The sequence below is a fragment of the Hyla sarda genome, chromosome 1 (genome assembly GCF_029499605.1).
Source record: "Hyla sarda isolate aHylSar1 chromosome 1, aHylSar1.hap1, whole genome shotgun sequence".
Lineage (NCBI taxonomy): Eukaryota > Metazoa > Chordata > Amphibia > Anura > Hylidae > Hyla > Hyla sarda.
The window spans coordinates 357199848-357223476 of NC_079189.1; positions in this window are offsets into that span (position 1 = coordinate 357199848).

Consider the following 23629-nt stretch of genomic DNA (forward strand, 5'->3'; position numbering starts at 1 on the left):
CAGGTTTTGATAAATCTTCTTGTGCTTGTTTATATTTCTACTTAATTTTTTATATACACACAAACTTGATACACACTATTCGCTATTTCTGCATTCATGTATTAGTCAGTTAGTCTGCATTATTTATATGTATATACACATTCATAATTTGCACAGTAACTGTTTGTTTCCCATATTTTATGTTTATGCTTCATTGCCCACTCGTCCATGTTCTCATTTGTCTGAGTCTTTTCATGTATCCACAAGGTGGTGATGTGTTGTTTCTGTTATAGCGCATGCTATTGTGTTCCAAAGTTGGTTTTAAAACATAAATCTGGGCATTTTTTATTTTTATTTAGATATTTTATCCATGAGTTTTTAGATGCTTTTTCCTATAGAGATGCCTGTAGGAAAACGACAGACGTAAACTATAAAAGAACAATAAAATATAAAGAATGCAGTTTCTGCTGGATTGATGTCATTTTTGCTAATGATGTCTGCGCATTCAGCAGTCTTGGATATTCATGAGCAGCTGCTTCCCACCACCCTCTGGTTGCTGACTAAAAGCTTTCTTCCTATACCATATACAGACAGACAACTGTCAATCATTGGCACTGTGCTTGATTCACTTCGAAGGAAGAAACAGTGGTTTTTGGATATTGGTTGTACAAACATTTTACATAATACAGAGGGCATAAGGGCAGCATGAGCTAGTGACAGTCTCCCTTAAAGGGTACCTCTCATCAAAAAAACTTTTGATATATTATAGATTAATGTATGCAGAATAACTTCCCAATTGCATGTTATTAAAAAATATGCTTCTTTCTATTTAATTTTCCACTTTGAAGAAATGACCACTAGGGGTCTCCCTACCAGTCCTGGCAGCAAGCATTTCAGACTCATGCTGGAGTCCTAAACACTACGAGCTGCCAGTCTGCTTTGCTCACAAAGGAGAACATGCAGAGCTGCCAGCCTGCTTTGTTCACAGCCTGTTTGGCTGTGAACAAAGCAGGCTGGCAGCTCTGAGTGTTTAGGACTCCAGCATGAGTCAGAAATGCTTGCTGACAGGACTGATCGGGAAAAATACAATAGAAATGAGCATATTTTTCATTAGCATGCTATTGGAAAGTTATTCAACATTCATTAATCTAAAATATATCAAAAGTTTATTTGATGAGAGGTACCCTTTAAAAAAAAAAAAAGCATTGTATGGCATTTATTTCTGACTTTTCCAATTGCAAATAATGTGATTTAATTATTTCGCTGAGTTTAAATAAATATATATATATATATATATATATATATATATATATATATATATATACACATACACAGTGGTCCCTCAAGTTAGAATATTAATTGGTTCCAGGACAACCATTGTATGTTGAAACCATTGTATGTTGAGACCAGAACTCTATGGAAACCTGGTAATTAAGAAAGATCTGCTGGGAGCTGTAATCACTGTCTATGTCAGTGTTTCCGAAGCATCGAGCCTCCAGCTGTTGCAAAACTACAACTCCCAGCATGCTGGGAGTTGTAGTTTTGCAACAGCTGGGAGAACCCTGCTTGGGAAACACTGGTCTATGTAGAGGACAGGAGATTCTTCAGGGTCTTGTACAGTACACACAGTGTCCTAAAAAGAGGAGCAGGTAACCCTGGTACAGGTAAAGTGTACAGAACATGTAATACCTTCTTGTACTGTAGGGGGCGCTACCAGACATCAGTCAGTGCATACGCTTCAGTAATACAGGGGTTTTACCAGGGAATGCTCATTTTGATTGGTCAGTTTTTCCAGTCGTTGACATGTTTCACAGTTCTGGACTGTCTGTACATTGTATGTTGTGTCTGGTTTCAACTTACAATGGTCCAGAAAAGATCATTGTATGTTGAAACTATTGTATGTTGAGGCCATTGTAAGTTGAGGGATCACTGTATATATATCTACCCATTTGACACAAAGACATTCATACTGGTAACTGTCAGAATGGGATTCTTGTATTAATTACATTAGGATTACACTTGATACAATGATCACTGCTATAACCTTTACCAGTGTGAATACCACATTCTCAGCTGATGTTTTTGCATTCTCATGGTGATCATGAGTTTTAGTCTCAGTCATTCCTTTACAACAACTACAGACTTTGTTCACATGTGGCGGGTTTTTGAAAATGTGAAGCATACTGGTATTTTCTTGGGAGTGTTTTCTCTTGCATGCGAAAGAGGATTTTGTATTGTACTGTAATTTGTTGCAGATTTGTGGTACGGAATTGACAGTGCAAATTCAAAGAAAAAATGAAAAGAAGTGATCAGCAAGTTTTCCTCTGGACAGGTTTTGATAAATTTCCCTCTCTGTTTCCAGTTGGTCCACTTCTGGTTTTAGCTCAAAAAAACTTCACCAGAGTGATTTCAACTCAAGGCTGAATTCAAACTAAAGTCGCAACTGTGTTAAAAATGCGATATATATATATATATATATATATATATATATATATATATATATATATATATATATATATATGTATATATAACATACATTTGAGTAGAAGTATTAGTCCAGTGATTCAGATGCAAAATCATCTGATTTTGCATCTATCTATATATGTATATGTTACATATTTTTTTTTTTACCATTTTGTTTTCCCCTAATTGTACTTACCTACATGTTTTTTTTTTCTTCTCATTTCAGATCCGTGTGTGCAGAGGACTACTTCGAATTTGGGGGACTACATCGTTGACCCGTGTTTTTTTTGTTTTTTGTTTTGTTTAATTCTAATAAAATGGTTAATGAGAGCTTATGGGGGAGTGTTTTTGTAAAAGTGGATTTTAAACTTTTTTCTTTAAATTTACTTAACCCATTAAGGACACAGGGTGTACAGGTACGCCCTGACGTCCTGGTACTTAAGGACACAGGGAGTACCAGGATGCCTGCTGAAAATCATTCAGCAGGCACCCCATGCAAACCCTTGGGGGGTCCTGAGACCCCTCCCATGTCGGCTTCAGATCAATTCAAATCAGCGATCTGCGGTGATTCCGGGTCAATCGGGTCCCCGGTGACCCAGAAAAAAAGGCTGATAGGTGCTGTCCGAGACAGCACCTATCATCCTTTAGCACCAGGAAAACCACCTCGCGATCGTCCTTATTCCTCGTCCGGTAACGGCAGACGAATCAGGACTCCTGCTGTGGGGGTGCTCCTAACAGCATCTGCTCCGCCCCTGTTCCGGAGGGCAAGAGCGAGTGCCGGGAGTATGTACCTGAGGCTGGGGCTCCTGATCCCTGGCATCAGCGGTGGGATCAGGGCCCCAGGAGCAGAGTCAGTGGCGGCAAGAGGATCATGTGTGTGCAGCAGCAGGAGGTAAGGCTGGCCTCCTGCTGTTGCTTAGCAACAACTCCAAGCATGCACAAAAGGGCATGCTGGGAGTTGTTGTTATGCAACAGCAGAAGGCACAACTACAACTCCCAGCATGCCCTTTGCTGCCCCTATCTACGAAAAGTGTACCTCCAGCTGTTGCATAACTACAACCCACAACATGCAAAAACTACCAAAGGGCATGCTGGGAGTTGCAGTATTGTGCCTCCAGCTGTTGAATAACTACAAGTCCCTGCATGCCCTTTGGCTGTAAGTGCACGCTGAGAGTTGTAGTTTTGCAACAACTGAAGGCACACTGGTTGCGAAACAGAGTTTGTTACCTAACTCAGTGGCAATACTGAGAGTTGTTGTTTTCCAACAGCTGGAGGCTCCGTTTTGGAAACAGTGCCGTACCAGACATTTTAAATTTTTATTGGGGGGGGTAACTGTGCAGGGGTATATGTAGTGTTTTACCCTTTATTTTGTATAGTGTAGTGTAGTGTTTTTAGGGTACACATGGATGGGGGTTTACAGGGAGTTTCCCGCTGGGAGTTTGCGCTACAGTCTGTCAAACGCCAGTGGGGTGTAAATGCTTACTGCACCCCTTATTACATTCCACTTGGGGTGTAGTTTCCAAAATGGGGTCACATGTGGGGAGGGTCCACTGTTCTGGCACCATGGGGGCTTTGTAAATGTACATGGCCCCCAACTTCCATTCCAAACAAATTCTCTCTCCAAAAGCCCAATGGCGCTCCTTCTCATCTGAGCATTGTAGTTCGCCCGCAGAGCATTTTACATCCACACATGGGCTATTTTCATACTCAACCCCTTGTTACATGTCATGAGGGGTTTAGTTTCCAAAATAGTATGCTATGTGGTTTTTATTTTTGATGTTCTGGCACCATAGGGTGCGACATGCCCCCCAAAAACCATTTCAGCAAAATTCACTCTCCAAAATCCCATTGTCGCTCCTTCCCTTCTGAGCCCTCTAGTACACCCACAGAACACTTTACGTTCACATATGAGGTATTTCCTTACTCGAGAGAAATTGGGTTACACATTTTGGGAGGCTTTTTCTCATTTTACCCCTTGTAAACATTCAAAAACTGGGGGTACAAGAACATGTAAGTGAAAAAAAAATTGAGATTTTAAATGTTCTCCTTCTCTTTGCTACTATTCCTGTGAAACACCTAAAGGGTTAACAAACTTTCTGAATGTCATTTTGTATACTTTGAGGGGTGCAGTTTTTATAATGGGGTAATTTATGGGGTATTTGTAATATGAAGGCCCCTAAATCCACTTCAAAACTGAACTGGTCCCTGAAAAATTCCGATTTTGAAAATTTTGTGAAAAATTGGAAAATTGCTGCTGAACTTTGAAGCCCTCTGATATCTTCCAAAAGTAAAAACATGTCAACTTTATCATGCAAACATAAAGTAGACATATTGTTTATGTGAATCAATATATAATTTATTTGGTATGTCAATTTTCCTTACAAGCAGAGAGCTTCAAATTTAGAAAAATGCTAAATTTTCAAAATTTCATGAAATTTTGGGATTTTTTTTAAAGTAGAACATGTCACGAAAAACAGTCTCGGAATCAAATTCATAAGTAAAAGCATCCCAGAGTTATTAATGTCGCTCCTGGGCCAAGGCGTTAACATGCTTTTGTGATTTAGGCTGGGGAGGGTCAGTAACAATGGTCCTTGCCCACCCTGGTAACGCCAGGATGTTGCTGCTTGGTTGGTATCTTGCTGAGAATGAAAATGTGGGTAACCCCACACATTTCTTTGCATAAATAATAATTTATTCTCAGCCAGATATCAACCAAGCAGCAACAGCCTGACGTTACTAGGGTAGGGGAGGACCATTGTTACTGCCTCCTCAGCCTAAATAATGCCAGCTTGTTACCGCCTAGGCACATAAGCACCATATTTGACGCTCCGGGCCTGTTGGTACTGGTTCTTCCCAGCACTGAGGTAATAATTGGGGGTTAGCGCTAAGCCCCGGCTTAGTAATGGATTCTATCTATAAGACGGCTTCCACTACTAAGTCTGTAAAGTAAATATAAAAAAAACACAGATCCAAAAACACCCCACAAGCCCTTGTTAACCATTTTATTAATATTAAACAAATAAAATGCTGGTCATTGACATAGTCCACCGAATCTGAAGTAGTCCTCTGCATACACAGATCTGAAATGAGAAGGGGGGAAAAAACACGAAAAATTGTTTAGTACATTTATGGCACTCTTCCCTGGAGCAAAAGCACTGTTCCAAACAGGGAGCCTCCAGCTGTTGCTAAACTACAACCCCCATCATTTCCAAACAGCCTTTGGCTGTCTGGGAATGATGGGAGTCTTAATTTAGCAACACCGAGCCTCCAGATAAGCAACAGCTGCAGTCTCACTCTTCCTAAACTACAGTTGTAGTTTATGCACCTATAATTGTCACCACAAAAATGACTACCATAAATTCCAAAAATAGATAAACTTTATTAATAGAAAAAATAGAGAAAAAAATTTGATAACAACTGGACAGACAACCCCTAACCCATAAAATACATATACCCCAAAACATGCATGGGATCCCAGTAACATCAACCATAATAGTGGAGTATGCCAAATAACAAAGATACCTCCTCCATACAATACTGTAAGGTAATGTCAACCATAGACCCTATAAGATCAAAATAATACATCAAATCAGTACATTACCTGTGACAGGCATACTTCCAGTGACCATCAGGAGACCCCGTGCAACCTCAACAAACGTTGTTTCGTCGGTTTCCCCACTTCGTCAGGAGGTCTTCCTGACGAAGTGGGGAAACCCACGACAGCTGGAGGCACTGGACAGAAGCTCTGCTTCTCAAGTAACTGATGTTAATATTCACGTATATTGTCCAGTATGTCCCACTGGACCATGTACCCAATTGGCCAATGCACAGTATCGGTGCTTACTTAATAACTTACTAACTTCTTTTCGGTCGCAGCACCGATACTGTGCATTGGCCAATTGGGTACATGATCCTGTGGGACATGGTCCAGTGCTTTGAACTATTGACTTTATGGCTATTGAATACTGACTCTATGGTATAATTATTTGACTTAGTATTATCAGTGTAGTACTATATTTATTAGTTTGTTTTTTATTGATTATAATTTTTTATTGTGTATTGGAAAACATAAGTGCTAGGGCCCAGCACTTTTTTCCATATATTGTATGTCATTTTAGAACAAATAAATTGTTTAAGCATCCAAGTACAAACCATTCCACTTTTCCTTCTTTCTCTCTCCTTTTTTCTCTTTGTCCTCTTCACATTCACCCATCACACCTAACCTCTATCACAGCTACACTAACATACACGCCTCAGCCATACACACATCATACGCACACACACTCACACACACTGTCATACATTTCCAACACATCTCATACACCGCCATACACTCTAGTACATTCATTACCATACATATCACATTCACAATATATAACACACTACCATAACCATCATCCCATATATACAGACACACTGACAACACCCTACCACGCCACCACCCAATCTCACCAGAAAACCACTACAGTAATCCCCATAGACCTAGAGAACCAGTCACCTTTTTTCCTTTCACATACATATACACGCACATCATACACACACATACATTATACATAAACACATATCATACATACACCTGCCGCCTCCAGATCTCCCCGCATAATACATCTTCACACATCATACATACATACATCCTTCTACCTTACACACATCTCCACACATCATACATATATCTTGCTTACACACATCCATCATTCATACACACACCATTCATGCACACACATCATTCATACATCTTACATACAGTATATACACACATCATTCATACATCATACATACGGTACATACACACACACGCCGCCTCCCCCCCACATGCATAATGCATACATAAACACACATCATACATTAACACATCATATACACATCCGCCGCCTCCAGATCCCCCCCGCATAATACATCTCCACACATCATATATACATCCTTCTAGCTTACACACATATCTACACATCATACCTACATACATGTTGCTTACACACATCATTCATACACCATATACACATCATACATACACCTTACATACAGTACATACACACACATCATACATACAGCATACAGTACATACAGTACATACACACATCATACATACACCATACATACAGTGCATACACATCATACATACACCATACATACAGTACATACACACATCATACATACACCATACATACAGTACATATACACACATCATACATACACCATACATACAGTACATATACACACATCATACATACACCATACATACAGTACATATACACACATCATACATACACCATACATACAGTACATATACACACATCATACATACACCATACATACAGTACATATACACACATCATACATACACCATACATACAGTACATATACACACATCATACATACACCATACATACAGTACATATACACACATCATACATACACCATACATACACTACATATACACACATCATACATACACCATACACACAGTACATATACACACATCATACATACACCATACATACAGTACATATACACACATCATACATACACCATGCATACAGTACATACACACACATCATACATACACCATACATACAGTACATACACACACATCATACATACACCATGCATACAGTACATATACACATCATACATACACCATACATACAGTACATATACACACATCATACATACACCATACATACAGTACATACACACACATCATACATACACCATGCATACAGTACATACACACATCATACATACACCATACATACAGTACATACACATACATCCTACATACACACTCTGCCTCTGGACCCCAATAGACCTCTGGACCCCAATAGACCTAGAGAACCAGTCACCTTTTTTCCTTTCACATACATATACACGCACATCATACACACACATACATTATACATAAACACATATCATACATACACCTGCCGCCTCCAGATCTCCCCGCATAATACATCTTCACACATCATACATACATACATCCTTCTACCTTACACACATCTCCACACATCATACATATATCTTGCTTACACACATCCATCATTCATACACACACCATTCATGCACACACATCATTCATACATCTTACATACAGTATATACACACATCATTCATACATCATACATACGGTACATACACACACACGCCGCCTCCCCCCCACATGCATAATGCATACATAAACACACATCATACATAAACACATCATATACACACCCGCCGCCTCCAGATCCCCCCCGCATAATACATCTCCACACATCATATATACATCCTTCTAGCTTACACACATATCTACACATCATACCTACATACATGTTGCTTACACACATCATTCATACACCATATACACATCATACATACACCTTACATACAGTACATACACACACATCATACATACAGCATACATACATACAGTACATACACACATCATACATACACCATACATACAGTGCATACACATCATACATACAACATACATACAGTACATACACACATCATACATACACCATACATACAGTACATATACACACATCATACATACACCATACATACAGTACATATACACACATCATACATACACCATACATACAGTACATATACACACATCATACATACACCATACATACAGTACATATACACACATCATACATACACCATACATATAGTACATATACACACATCATACATACACCATACATACAGTACATATACACACATCATACATACACCATACATACACTACATATACACACATCATACATACACCATACACACAGTACATATACACACATCATACATACACCATACATACAGTACATATACACACATCATACATACACCATGCATACAGTACATACACACACATCATACATACACCATACATACAGTACATACACACACATCATACATACACCATGCATACAGTACATATACACATCATACATACACCATACATACAGTACATATACACACATCATACATACACCATACATACAGTACATACACACACATCATACATACACCATGCATACAGTACATACACACATCATACATACACCATACATACAGTACATACACATACATCCTACATACACACTCTGCCTCTGGACCCCAATAGACCTCTGGACCCCAATAGACCTAGAGAACCAGTCACCTTTTTTCCTTTCACATACATATACACGCACATCATACACACACATACATTATACATAAACACATATCATACATACACCTGCCGCCTCCAGATCTCCCCGCATAATACATCTTCACACATCATACATACATACATCCTTCTACCTTACACACATCTCCACACATCATACATATATCTTGCTTACACACATCCATCATTCATACACACACCATTCATGCACACACATCATTCATACATCTTACATACAGTATATACACACATCATTCATACATCATACATACGGTACATACACACACACGCCGCCTCCCCCCCACATGCATAATGCATACATAAACACACATCATACATAAACACATCATATACACACCCGCCGCCTCCAGATCCCCCCCGCATAATACATCTCCACACATCATATATACATCCTTCTAGCTTACACACATATCTACACATCATACCTACATACATGTTGCTTACACACATCATTCATACACCATATACACATCATACATACACCTTACATACAGTACATACACACACATCATACATACACCATACATACAGTACATACACACATCATACATACACCATACATACAGTACATATACACACATCATACATACACCATACATACAGTACATATACATCATACATACACCATACATACAGTACATACACACATCATACATACACCATACATACAGTACATATACACACATCATACATACACCATACATACAGTACATATACAAACATCATACATACACCATACATACAGTACATATACACACATCATACATACACCATACATACAGTACATATACACACATCATACATACACCATACATACAGTACATATACACACATCATACATACACCATACATACAGTACATATACACACATCATACATACACCATACATACACTACATATATACACATCATACATACACCATACATACAGTACATATACACACATCATACATACACCATACATACAGTACATATACACATCATACATACACCATACATACAGTACATATACACACATCATACATACACCATACATACAGTACATACACACACATCATACATACACCATGCATACAGTACATACACACATCATACATACACCATACATACAGTACATACACATACATCCTACATACACACTCTGCCTCTGGACCCCAATAGACCTCTGGACCCCAATAGACCTAGAGAACCAGTCACCTTTTTTCCTTTCACATACATATACACGCACATCATACACACACATACATTATACATAAACACATATCATACATACACCTGCCGCCTCCAGATCTCCCCGCATAATACATCTTCACACATCATACATACATACATCCTTCTACCTTACACACATCTCCACACATCATACATATATCTTGCTTACACACATCCATCATTCATACACACACCATTCATGCGCACACATCATTCATACATCTTACATACAGTATATACACACATCATTCATACATCATACATACGGTACATACACACACACGCCGCCTCCCCCCCCCACATGCATAATGCATACATAAACACACATCATACATAAACACATCATATACACACCCGCCGCCTCCAGATCCCCCCCGCATAATACATCTCCACACATCATATATACATCCTTCTAGCTTACACACATATCTACACATCATACCTACATACATGTTGCTTACACACATCATTCATACACCATATACACATCATACATACACCTTACATACAGTACATACACACACATCATACATACACCATACATACAGTACATACACACATCATACATACACCATACATACAGTACATATACACACATCATACATACACCATACATACAGTACATATACATCATACATACACCATACATACAGTACATACACACATCATACATACACCATACATACAGTACATATACACACATCATACATACACCATACATACAGTACATATACAAACATCATACATACACCATACATACAGTACATATACACACATCATACATACACCATACATACAGTACATATACACACATCATACATACACCATACATACAGTACATATACACACATCATACATACACCATACATACAGTACATATACACACATCATACATACACCATACATACACTACATATATACACATCATACATACACCATACATACAGTACATATACACACATCATACATACACCATACATACAGTACATATACACATCATACATACACCATACATACAGTACATATACACACATCATACATACACCATACATACAGTACATACACACACATCATACATACACCATGCATACAGTACATACACACATCATACATACACCATACATACAGTACATACACATACATCCTACATACACACTCTGCCTCTGGACCCCAATAGACCTCTGGACCCCAATAGACCTAGAGAACCAGTCACCTTTTTTCCTTTCACATACATATACACGCACATCATACACACACATACATTATACATAAACACATATCATACATACACCTGCCGCCTCCAGATCTCCCCGCATAATACATCTTCACACATCATACATACATACATCCTTCTACCTTACACACATCTCCACACATCATACATATATCTTGCTTACACACATCCATCATTCATACACACACCATTCATGCGCACACATCATTCATACATCTTACATACAGTATATACACACATCATTCATACATCATACATACGGTACATACACACACACGCCGCCTCCCCCCCCCACATGCATAATGCATACATAAACACACATCATACATAAACACATCATATACACACCCGCCGCCTCCAGATCCCCCCCGCATAATACATCTCCACACATCATATATACATCCTTCTAGCTTACACACATATCTACACATCATACCTACATACATGTTGCTTACACACATCATTCATACACCATATACACATCATACATACACCTTACATACAGTACATACACACACATCATACATACACCATACATACAGTACATACACACATCATACATACACCATACATACAGTACATAAACACACATCATACATACACCATACATACAGTACATACACATCATACATACACCATACATACAGTACATACACACATTATACATACACCATACATACAGTACATATACACACATCATACATACACCATACATACAGTACATATACACACATCATACATACACCATACATACAGTACATATACACACATCATACATACACCATACATACAGTACATATACACACATCATACATACACCATACATACAGTACATATACACACATCATACATACACCATACATACAGTACATATACACACATCATACATACACCATACATACAGTACATACACATCATACATACACCATACATACAGTACATACACACATTATACATACACCATACATACAGTACATATACACACATCATACATACACCATACATACAGTACATATACACACATCATACATACACCATACATACAGTACATATACACACATCATACATACACCATACATACAGTACATATACACACATCATAGATACACCATACATACAGTACATATACACACATCATACATACACCATACATACAGTACATATACACACATCATACATACACCATACATACAGTACATATACACACATCATACATACACCATACATACAGTACATACACATCATACATACACCATACATACAGTACATACACACATTATACATACACCATACATACAGTACATATACACACATCATACATACACCATACATACAGTACATATACACACATCATACATACACCATACATACAGTACATATACACACATCATACATACACCATACATACAGTACATATACACACATCATACATACACCATACATACAGTACATATACACACATCATACATACACCATACATACAGTACATATACACACATCATACATACACCATACATACAGTACATATACACACATCATACATACACCATACATACAGTACATATACACACATCATACATACACCATACATGCAGTACATATACACACATCATACATACACCATGCATACAGTACATACACACACATCATACATACACCATACATACAGTACATACACACACATCATACATACACCATGCATACAGTACATATACATACATACACCATACATACAGTGCATACACATCATACATACACCATACATACAGTACATACACACATTATACATACACCATACATACAGTACATATACACACATCATACATACACCATACATACAGTACATATACACACATCATACATACACCATACATACAGTACATATACACACATCATACATACACCAAACATACAGTACATATACACACATCATACATACACCATACATACAGTACATATACACACATCATACATACACCATACATACAGTACATACACATCATACATACACCATACATACAGTACATACACATCATACATACACCATACATACAGTACATACACACATTATACATACACCATACATACAGTACATATACACACATCATACATACACCATACATACAGTACATATACACACATCATACATACACCATACATACAGTACATATACACACATCATACATACACCATACATACAGTACATATACACACATCATACATACACCATACATACAGTACATATACACACATCATACATACACCATACATACAGTACATATACACACATCATACATACACCATACATACAGTACATATATACACATCATACATACACCATACATACAGTACATATACACACATCATACATACACCATGCATACAGTACATACACACATCATACATACACCATACATACAGTACATACACACACATCATACATACACCATGCATACAGTACATATACACATTATACATACACCATACATACAGTATATATGCACACATCATACATACACCATACATACAGTACATACACACACATAATACATACACCATGCATACAGTACATACACACACATCATACATACACCATACATACAGTACATACACATACATCCTACATACACACTCTGCCTCTGGACCCCAACCCCCCACCCCCCCTCCAGACCCAAAATTAAACCCAGGCAACCCGACCACCTGACCACCCCTGCCGCTCCTCCGGACCCCAAATTAAGCCCCCCACCGCTTCTCCATTAACCCCTCCTCACTCACCTGCGGCCAGCAAGAAGTTCAGCAAGGAGACCTGCTGGTGATCCGGTCCGTCCTCTGCGCTCACTGCTAGTCCGTTGCTGCAGGCATTAGGAGCGTGTCTGCAGTGCCTGCGCTGCATACGGCGAGGGGAGGAGGGGGGTGTATCTCGGCAACAAGTGTTTAGGGGTTGTGGTAGAAGGGGGGGGGGTTGAGGCTAGCGTCGCGCCGGGCCTGGTACTGGCAGCGCCGATGCCACAAGCCTCCCCTTCAGGCCTGGGACATCGGCGGGGGAGTGGCGGGGGGTTTGAGGCTAGCGCTGGGCCTGGTACTGGCAGCGCCGCGTCGACCTGCGGCCGTAGCATAGTATAGTGGCAGGGGGGCCCGGTCGCAATGGCGACCTTTGCGACCTCTATAGCTACGTCACTGCTCTTTCTGTCTCCTATCTGTAAGATCCTAGCAGGGGGAGAATGAGGACGTCCACAGCTCCTCCCCCTCCCCTGCTCTGTCTACACAGGACCTCACTTATCATGGGAAGGTTTCAAGTTTTCACGGGGGAAACACAGAGCAGGGAGGGGAGGACGTGTGTGTGAAGGAGACATATTACACTGCAGGGTCTGGTGGTGTATAGACTACAGGGAATAAATATCATACTGGAGATGATTCTGTGTGTGAGGGGGGGGGGGGGACATCTGAATGACACATGCTGGGAGTTGTAGTCCCTGTTATGTGTGTGTGTATGCCAGTGTTTCCCAACCAGGGAATGATGGTAGTAGTAGTTTTGCAACTAGTTTTGCAGTAGTTTGGTGAACTACAACTCCCAGGAGACTACTGAGATACAATAGAGGTGTTGGTGAACTACAACTCCCAGGAGACTACAGAGATACAATAGAGGTGTTGGTGAACTACATCTCCCAGGAGACTGCAGAGATACAATATAGGTGTTGATGAACTACAACTCCCAGGAGACTACTGAGATACAATAGAGGTGTTGGTGAACTACAACTCCCAGGAGACTACAGAGATACAATAGAGGTGTTGGTGAACTACAACTCCCAGGAGACTACAGAGATACAATATAGGTGTTGATGAACTACAACTCCCAGGAGACTACTGATATACAATAGAGGTGTTGGTGAGCTACAAATCCCAGGAGACTACAGAGATACAATAGAGGTGTTGGTGAACTAAAAATCCCAGGAGACTACTGAGATACAATATAGGTGTTGGTGAACTACAACCCCCAGGAGACTACTGATACAATAGAGTTGTTGGTGAACTACAACTCCCAGGAGACTACTGATACAATAGAGGTGTTGGTGAACTACAACTCCCAGGAGACTACAGAGATACAATAGAGGTGTTGGTGAACTATAAGTCCCAGGAGACTACTGAGATACAATAGAGGTATTGGTGAACTACAACTCCCAGGAGACTACTGAGATACAATAGAGGTGTTGGTGAACTACAACTCCCAGGAGACTACAGAGATACAATAGAGGTGTTGGTGAACTACAACTCACAGGAGACTACAGAGATACAATAGAGGTGTTGGTGAACTACAACTCCCAGGAGACTTCTAAGATACAATATAGGTGTTGACGAACTACAACTCCCAGGAGACTACTGACATACAATATAGGTGTTGGTGAACTACAACCCCCAGGAGACTACTGAGATACAATAGAGGTGTTGGTGAACTACAAATCCCAGGAGACTACTGAGATACAATAGAGGTGTTGGTGAACTACAACTCCCAGGAGACTACTGAGATACAATAGAGGTGTTGGTGAACTACAACTCCCAGGAGACTACTTGTGTGATTGAGTGTATACAGGAGAGCCGAGTGTGTGATTGTGTGTATACAGCAGAGCCGAGTGTGTGATTGTGTGTATACAGCAGAGCCGAGTGTGTGATTGTGTGTATACAGCAGAGCCGAGTGTGTGATCGTGTGTATACAGCAGAGCCAAGTGTGTGATCCAGTATATACAGCAGAGCCTCTGCTCTGCTGTATACATTCGATCACACACTCAGCTCTGCTGTATACACACGATCACACACTCGGCTCTGCTGTATGCACCCGATCACACACTAGGCTCTGCTGTATACACACAATCACACTCGGCTCTCCTGTATACATATGATCACACACTCGGCTCTGCTGTATACATATGATCACACACTCGGCTCTCCTGTATACATATGATCACACACTCGACACTGCTGTATACATATGATCACACACCCAGCTCTGCTGTATACACTGGATCACACATGCTGAGATTTGTAGTCTTGCAACAGCTGGAGGCACCGCTGCAAATCCAAGCATGTATGAACAGCAGAAAGCTGACAGGGCATGCTGGGATTTGTAGTCTTGCAACAGCTGGAGGCACAAGTGCAACTCCAAGCATGCACTTACAGCAGAAAGCTGGCAGGGCATGCTGGGATGTGTAGTCTTGCAACAGCTGGAGGCACCACTGCAACTCCAAGCATGCACGAACAGCAGAAAGCTGTCAGGGCATGCTGGGATGTGTAGTCTTGCAACAGCTGGAGTCACCTCTGCAACTCCAAGCATGCACATGCAGCAGAAAGCTGTCAGGGAATGCTGGGATGTGTAGTCTTGCAACAGCTGGAGTGACCTCTGCAACTCCAAGCATGCACATACAGCAGAAAGCTGACAGGGTATGCTGGGATTTGTAGTCTTGCAACAGCTGAAGGCACCACTGGAATTCCCAGCATGCCCGAACAGCATAAAAAATAATTGGGCATGCTTGGAGTTGTAGTTGTGAAAAAGATGGAGGGACCCCTATCAGGACAGTTTTATAGACAAACAATTATGTTTTTTTACCATTTTTACTATCACTATCCACTCTCCAGTGCCCACACTACAGTGAGCACGGAGGCAGCCTGCTTCATCACTGGACAGGAGCCAGCATGGGGAGGGGGAGATGAGCAGAAGGGGAGGGAGATGTGGGCGTTACAATATAATAATTTGCTCGGGGGATAGAACAGGGGGAGGGCAACAGCTTACAGGAAGTAAGCACAAGGCATGATGGGAGATGTAGTTTTACTTTCACTTCTCCTCAGTAATTCGTGTGCTGATAACGGGAGAATGGCTGGGCTAATTTTGACAGGGGAGACATCGTTGGAAAGGTCTTTCAAAGACCTATTAAATGAGGTTAACAAATTTTTTTTCCCCAGCACTTCAGATGTCCTTTAATTGCAGATACCTTCGATAAAATAAAATACGTGGATGTGCGATATACAGGGACTCGTAATGCACCATGTACAAATTTGCATAACTGGGGCAAATCGAGTCCCCATTGCACATTCATGCGTTTGTCGATAAATGACATCATTAAAAGAGAACACGTTGTGACGTAAAATGTAGAAAATAGAATCCAATAAAAAATCGGCTTGCACTTTAGTCATATTAGTGTCCTGATCAAGATAAAATCGGATTGATTCGATACCTTTATCCTCTAAAATGTTCGAATAAAGTGCACTCACATCCAGGATTAGAAGTAAACAATCTGGAGGGAAGGGCTGGAGACTAAAATACGCAATAAGTTCAGTTGAATCTTTTAAAAATGATGGTAAGTCACGGACATAACTTTGTAAAAGTACATCCACATAGTGGGATGCATTTCAACTAATTTCCCCCACACCCGAAATAATAGGTCTCCCAGGTGTTTATTTATTTTTATTTTTTTTTCACTTTGAAATTTCACTTGGATCCCTCCAATAAGCGAGATGCTGTGTTATCTCAGCTATTGGGAATTTTGGTACACTCAGTCCCCATAAAGAGGACTGAATTGCATGTATCTTCTAGTGATTTGAAGCATATGACTGACCTCTTCCTTAAAGGGGTATTCCAGGAATTTTTTTATTTGACTATGCAACAGGGGCTGTAAAGATAGTGTAGTTCATAATATAGTGTCTGTACCTGTGTGACGGTTTTCTAACAATTCTTCTGTGATTTTTTTTTAATAGCGTACAAAATTACTGTTGTCTCAGATTTTTCCCAGCTTGCAATGCGGCCGAGACCTGACTCACTTGTCAGCTGATGACAGGGAACCTGTCTGCTTCAATGGGTGGAGGGACCGCTTGGTGGGAGAGACATCAATCTGCAACAGCTGTAGGCACCCTGATTGAAAACCACCCTGATTTGAATGGATGCAGCTCATTTATGTTTCAATGGGTGGGGTAGCTGAGGTGTGGGAGGGAGGAAAATGAAATTGTGGGATTTGTAGTCAAAAAAGAAAGTCAAACAGGAAATACCAGTTCACAAACAGCTAGCCACAGTATTATGGTAATCTCACAACATGGCCATTTAGCCCCAAGACAAGTGCAGAACCTTACTAAGCATTTCCATTACTGTCTGCCAGGTACGTACTAAAATCACCTTATGGTGGATAACCCCTTTAAGTTAGAGTATGCACATAAATTAGAAATACAACGTGAGGTCGATGTATTATTCTTACAATTGTATATCAGAGAAAAAATAGCCCCTCTGGGTTTACATATGCCCTATGACTCTTCATTCAAACATGACTCTGCAGTCACCAACATGTGGGAAGAATACATGGAATCATGCTTTGTAGGCATGATATCCTGCTTGTTAAAGAAAATGCACAGTCTAATAGATATACACACACAAGAAGCATGTGGTATTATCAAACGGTTATCTGTCTATCGAGATATGGCTGAATTTGACAAGCTCAATCGTAACTTGATGCATAAATTAAACAAAATTGAGTCAGGATTGAGAAATAAAAAAGTGTTTAAATTCCAACGGGATAAATAAGATTTTGCCACCAATCAGATTAGGAAGTGGCCCAAACATCATCTAGGGCAGGCTTATCCTCCTAATAATCTCCGGCCAATTTATCCCAGACATCTGGTGATAATTCATCCACCACTAATACCGCCCAGTTTAAAAGACAGACACATAATCCACCAAGGGGTAAAAAAATATCCCCAGCTATCCACTAGCACGAGAACTATTGTGAACACAAACTGCAGAAAAAGATCTGAGGACCGTAGTGGTGACACTGCACGTGTTAACACTGCTGTCCCCAGGACCATAGAGACATCCATGCCCGACAGAACATGTACCGATGTGTCTCTTGTACCCACCATCGACATTGAGAATGTTGATGTTATTCAAATGGAAGTGGTGGCTCCCGACTTACCTTCGGTTGCATCCACTTGCATGACTCCCTCCGTTGTCAATGACAACTCCCTGATTGCTGATACGGCGCTTGCTAGTAACATTTCCTTGTTCACAAGTCATGATTAATCCCCTGATAGTGAAGCATCCTCACTTGATCTCACCATTATAGCGTCCTACTGTACTTCACCTGGATTTATCAGTGAAGTGTTGAACTCTTCATGTCCTGATAATTCCATCTCCAAGGTTTCTTTTTTAGGCTCCCGATTTAATGCTGTGGGCACAATTACTGTCCAGACAGTGTGCACCTCCCCGAGCGCCCTGAAAACGAAAAACCATTTGTAATTTCTTCGCTCCGGTACATACAGTACACCAGAAAGTATAATCTGTCATACCAGCGATAGTGGGATTACACACAAAAAATAAATCTAAAAAGAAAAATAAACCACAAGGAAAACGTGGGGGCCGGAAGAGAGGAGTTATAAATATCCGAAATGGAACATCTAAAGCGGAAATAAAAATATTTAATTTATCATCTCATATTCTTAGGAGAAACAAGATATCACTACTGTCCAGGGGTCTCTCATTTGCATTCCAACTATTTCTTGATTTATCAGGAAACTGGCCCTAACTAGGTTTTTTGCAGTCTCTGAGAACAAAGATAAAATTGGGATAGAAAAATCCTGTGTTATTGACTCAGTGAAAACTGAGATTCTTGCGGGTAAGGGTTCCTCTGGGAATACTTACATTGAAGTCAGTGATCATTTTAAATATGTATAAGAAGAGGGTAGAAAAAAAAAGTTTGTTAGACTTGGATTTTATCAGGCCAAAAATGTACAAAATCGTTTTACAGAAAAAGGTTACCCTAAGAAGTTACTTAAAACAGCATATAATAAAATTAGGACCCTTTAACAAAGTTATTTAATCCTTAAAGCGTACCTGTCGGATCCCAAAAAAAAAAAAAAATAATAATATATCACTCAGTACCTAATCCTGACCATGTACATCTAATTTTTATGTGTCTGGCACCTGTTACGCCGAGCGCTCCGGGTCCCCGCTCCTCCCCGGAGCGCTCGCTACACTCTCCTCACTGCAGCGCTCCGGTCAGATCCACTGACCCGGGGCGCTGCGATACCGCCTCCAGCCGGGATGCGATTCGCGATGCGGGTAGCGCCCGCTCGCGATGCGCACCCCGGCTCCCGTACCTGACTCGCTCTCCGTCGGTCCTGTCCCGGCGCGCGCGGCCCCGCTCCCTAGGGCGCGCGCGCGCCAGGTCTTTGCGATTTAAAGGGCCACTGCGCCGCTGATTGGCGCAGTGGTTCCAATTAGTGTGATCACCTGTGCACTTCCCTATATCACTTCACTTCCCCTGCACTTCCTTGCCGGATCTTGTTGCCATCGTGCCAGTGAAAGCGTTTCCTTGTGTGTTCTTAGCCTGTGTTCCAGACCTCCTGCCGTTGCCCCTGACTACGATCCTTGCTGCCTGCCCCGACCTTCTGCTACGTCCGACCTTGCTTCTGTCTACTCCCTTGTACCGCGCCTATCTTCAGCAGCCAGAGAGGTTGAGCCGTTGCTAGTGGATACGACCTGGTCACTACCGCCGCAGCAAGACCATCCCGCTTTGCGGCGGGCTCTGGTGAAAACCAGTAGTGACTTAGAACCGATCCACTAGCACGGTCCACGCCAATCCCTCTCTGGCACAGAGGATCCACTACCTGCCAGCCGGCATCGTGACAGTAGATCCGGCCATGGATCCCGCTGAAGTTCCTCTGCCAGTTGTCGCTGACCTCACCACGGTGGTCGCCCAGCAGTCACAACAGATAGCGCAACAAGGCCAACAGCTGTCTCAACTGACCGTTATGCTACAGCAGTTACTACCACAGCTTCAGCAATCATCTCCTCCGCCAGCTCCTGCACCTCCTCCGCAGCGAGTGGCCGCTTCTGGTCTACGACTATCCTTGCCGGATAAATTTGATGGGGACTCTAAGTTTTGCCGTGGCTTTCTTTCCCAATGTTCCCTGCACTTGGAGATGATGTCGGACCAGTTTCCCACTGAAAGGTCTAAGGTGGCTTTCGTAGTCAGCCTTCTGTCTGGAAAAGCCCTGTCTTGGGCCACACCGCTCTGGGACCACAATGACCCCGTCACTGCCTCTGTACACTCCTTCTTCTCGGAAATTCGAAGTGTCTTTGAGGAACCTGCCCGAGCCTCTTCTGCTGAGACTGCCCTGTTGAACCTGGTCCAGGGTAATTCTTCCGTTGGCGAGTATGCCGTACAATTCCGTACTCTTGCTTCAGAATTATCCTGGAATAATGAGGCCCTCTGCGCGACCTTTAAAAAAGGCCTATCCAGCAACATTAAAGATGTTCTGGCCGCACGAGAAATCCCTGCTAATCTACATGAACTCATTCACCTAGCCACTCGCATTGACATGCGTTTTTCCGAAAGGCGTCAGGAGCTCCGCCAGGATTTGGACTCTGTTCGCACGAGGCGTTTCTTCTCCCCGGCTCCTCTCTCCTCTGGTCCCCTGCAATCTGTTCCTGTGCCTCCCGCCGTGGAGGCTATGCAGGTCGACCGGTCTCGTCTGACACCTCAAGAGAGGACACGACGCCGCATGGAGAATCTCTGCCTGTACTGTGCTAGTACCGAACACTTCCTGAAGGATTGTCCTATCCGTCCTCCCCGCCTGGAAAGACGTACGCTGACTCCGCACAAAGGTGAGACAGTCCTTGATGTCTACTCTGCTTCTCCACGTCTTACTGTGCCTGTGCGGATATCTGCCTCTGCCTTCTCCTTCTCTACCATGGCCTTCTTGGACTCCGGATCTGCAGGAAATTTTATTTTGGCCTCTCTTATCTACAGGTTCAACATCCCGGTGACCAGTCTCGCCAGACCCCTCTACATCAATTGTGTAAACAATGAAAGATTGGACTGTACCATACGTTTCCGCACGGAGCCCCTTCTAATGTGCATCGGATCTCATCACGAGAGGATTGAACTTTTGGTCCTCCCCAATTGCACTTCTGAAATTCTCCTTGGACTTCCCTGGCTTCAACTTCATTCCCCAACCCTGGATTGGTCCACTGGGGAGATCAAGAGTTGGGGGTCCTCTTGTTCCAAGGACTGCCTAAAACCGGTTCCCAGTAACCCTTGCCGTGACTCTGTGGTTCCTCCTGTAACCGGTCTCCCTAAGGCCTATATGGACTTTGCGGATGTTTTTTGCAAAAAACAAGCTGAGACTCTACCTCCTCACAGGCCTTATGATTGTCCTATCGACCTCCTCCCGGGCACTACTCCACCCCGGGGCAGAATTTATCCTCTGTCCGCCCCAGAGACTCTTGCCATGTCTGAATACGTCCAGGAAAATTTAAAAAAGGGCTTTATCCGTAAATCCTCCTCTCCTGCCGGAGCCGGATTTTTCTTTGTGTCCAAAAAAGATGGCTCTCTACGTCCTTGCATTGACTACCGCGGTCTTAATAAAATCACGGTTAAGAACCGCTACCCCCTACCCCTCATCTCTGAACTCTTTGATCGCCTCCAAGGTGCCCACATCTTTACCAAACTGGACTTAAGAGGTGCTTATAATCTCATCCGCATCAGAGAGGGGGATGAATGGAAAACGGCATTTAACACCAGAGATGGACAC